Source organism: Sphaerodactylus townsendi, linkage group LG10, assembly GCF_021028975.2.
Source record: "Sphaerodactylus townsendi isolate TG3544 linkage group LG10, MPM_Stown_v2.3, whole genome shotgun sequence".
In the NCBI taxonomy this organism is placed as follows: Eukaryota; Metazoa; Chordata; class Lepidosauria; order Squamata; family Sphaerodactylidae; genus Sphaerodactylus; species Sphaerodactylus townsendi.
In genome coordinates this window covers 83,942,051-83,945,348 of record NC_059434.1, presented here as the reverse complement: position 1 = coordinate 83,945,348, position 3,298 = coordinate 83,942,051, and positions in this window count along the sequence as shown.

Genomic DNA, 3,298 nt, shown 5'->3' with positions numbered 1-3,298 from the left:
CACTAAAACACGGACAGATCCATTTCCACACACAATCAATAAGATGGTGAATGATAAAATCAGATTGTTGTGGGTTTTCCGGGCTGCGTGGCCGTGGTCTGGTGGATCTTGTTCCTAACGTTTTGCCTGCATCTGTGGCTGACCTCTTCAGAGGTGTATCAGAGGGAAGTCTGTTACACACTGTGCCCAGACAATAAAATCAGAGCCTCAAAGCCTAAGATTCCTCATCCCAGGGTCCTGCCACTCTAGTATTCAGGACAGGGAAAAGGGGGGGGGGGAGCATCAAACCTTTTGAAAATGAAGAAACTGAATAATTTGAAAAATGCTTGGAAAAGTTAAAAGTTTGAGAGGCCAGCAAGATGGATTGGACACACGGGTCGCCTAAACCAAAAGCACGGTCGAATGTCTCTGTCTTATAGGACCTAAGAACTAACTGAGGTGCTGCAAGAAATCTCCTGCTATTACAGTTGATTTCCAGATGTTGTACAAGTGAAGGAAGGCAGGGAGGGAGGGTCAAGAAAACTCAAAGAAAGCTCAACACACAGTGATCTCCTTTGCTTTCCCTGAGAAGAGGAAAAAGCCACACTTCCACACCTTTTGAAAAATGCGGGGCTTCTCTGATCTGAGAATGTGGTAAGTTCCGGAGAGGGGAAGGCGCAACGGGGCGGGGGGAGGCGCAACGTCCTGGGTGCGTGGCATGGGCGAAGCATTCCAGGGTGGGCGGTGATGCAGCAGGGGCGCAAGGCACGCATGTGCCCCCGAGCGCAGTTCCCCCACATTCTGCCCATTATGAGAGCCTCTGCTTTAACCCTTTCCCCCAAGCTTCTTTCTGAACCGTAGTGTTACACTGCAGGCGTATTTCCTATGCAAAAAAGCCTGCTTGAAAACTTCATGGTTTTGTGTAACTTGAGTAAAGGAGCAGCAGTGGAGGAGCAGCAGTGGCGTAGGAGGTTAAGAGCTCGTGTATCTAATCTGGAGGAACCGGGTTTGATTCCCAGCTCTGCTGCCTGAGCTGCGGAGGCTTCTCTGGGGAATTCAGATTAGCCTGTACACTCCCACACACGCCAGCTGGGTGACCTTGGGCTAGTCACAGCTTCTTGGAGCTCTCTCAGCCCCACCTACCTCCCAGGGTGTTTGTAGTGAGGGGGGAAGGGCAAGGAGATTGTAAGCCCCTTTGAGTCTCCTGCAGGAGAGAAAGGGGGGATATAAATCCAAACTCTTCTTCTTCTTCTTCTAAAGTCAGGAGAAGGGGAGCCTTCCTGACTTCCTCAGGCAGAATGTTCCAAAGCGTGGAGGGGCACAACTGAGCACGGATGTCAAGCAGGACTTTGGGCGGGGCCCCTTGAACTCAAACCTGTCTCCTTAGTAATGCAACCCATTGTATCCTGGTGGTTCATGCCTTTGTACTCGGCTGCGTTAAACCGGCCCCGAAACCCTCCACGTAACCGGCTCTTAAACATAATTGAGTTGTTTAGTGCTATTTGGTTGAGAGAGTATCAGATTGAGGTGAGCCGGCCACCACCAAGCCAGCTACGAAACCCTACACCCGGAAAGATTGTATCGGCCGGCTCTAATGGGATTTCAGCTGTCTGGGTGTACCTGTTCCACCTGCCTCTCTAAAGGTGCCGTGGTTTGCAGCATCAGCCACTCAGGTATGCCCATCGCAGCAATCTGTGGGATCTAGGTGTAACTTAACCCAAAGATATGTCATCAGGGTTAGTTTTGCTAAACCAAGACTCAGGTGTCTCTTACTGGAACACTGGCTGGAAACTTTGGAAGCTGTAGAGCTTAAAACTTCTCTTCGTTTCCTGGTTTCACTTATTCTCTGGCACCTGTCTTGGCAGAATCTTGGCAGAATCTGGAGGACTACACCCAGAGATACTAGCCTACTCTCGGTCCCTCCAGCTGTTCCGTCTACGTGACCTTTCTAGCTTGGATTGGTTGGGAGACGCCATTCTGTACCTTTTGCCTTCTAAGAATCTGCACGTCTCCCAAAGACTTCCCCAAAACGTATTCACCCGTAAGTCGAACGCTAGCTTGGTTTGTGACTCTTATGCATCAGGTTTTTATTTTCATTTATTTATTTAAAATGGTATGGCCCAAGAACATAAGAACATAAGAACAAGCCTGCTGGATCAGACCAGAGTCCATCTAGTCCAGCTCTCTGCTACTCGCAGTGGCCCACCAGGTGCCTTTGGGAGCTCACAGGCAGGAGGTGAAAGCAGTAGCCTACTTTCGGCTTTTGCTCCCGATCACCCTGGTCTGCTAAGGCATTTTGCAATCTGAGATCAAGGAGGATCAAGATTGGTAGCCATAGATCGACTTCTCCTCCATAAATCTATCCAAGCCCCTTTTAAAGCTATCCAGGTTAGTGGCCATCACCCTCCCGTGGCAGCATATTCCAAACACCAATCACACGTTGCGTGAAGAAGTGTTTCCTTGTATTAGTCCTAATTCTTCTCCCCAGCATTTTCAATGTATGCCCCCTGGTTCTAGTATTGTGAGAAAGAGAGAAAAATTTCTCTCTGTCAACATTTTCTATCCCATGCATAATTTTATAGACTTCAATCATATCCCCCCTCAGACGTCTCCTCTCTAAACTAAAGAGTCCCAAACGCTGCAGCCTCTCCTCATAAGGAAGGTGCTCCAGTCCCTCAATCATCCTCGTTGCCCTTCTCTGCACTTTTTCTATCTCTTCGATATCCTTTTTGAGATGTGGTGACCAGAACTGAACACAGTACCCCAAGTGCTCCGAACACGGCCCTAAAGGTGGCGGCATCAAACCTTAAGAACATTTTCAGCATTAAAAACATTTAAAATACAGTATGTTTGCAGCAATTCAATACAGGTATGAAAACAGATAACACGGGGGCGGGGTGGGGCAGTGGGAAGTCAGTAACAATCACTGAAAGGATGCGATACAAAAGAAAGTCTTTGCCCCACGGGCGGAAGACAACAATAGGAGACGGAGAAGTCGCTTTGGGGAAGTTCAAAGCTTCAGCGTCACAATCAAGAAGGCCCTTTCTCAGGTTACGATCCATGTAGCTTCACGTCCCAGGGGCATTCCAAACAGGCCCCTTCAAAAGAGGCATTTATGTCACAAAACGTATGTGCATTCCATTTGTACCTGATCAGCCCTTCTCCCAAAGAAGAAACAGGAAGCCTCAGTTCTGCTATTCAGGGGTGGGAAGGAACATGTTTGAGATGTAACAGGCCCTGGCCAATAGCTGCCTACAGGTTTCAGTTTCGAAGGATCAACATGCTTCTTTTTTTGTACATGGTGAACATTAGCACAGGA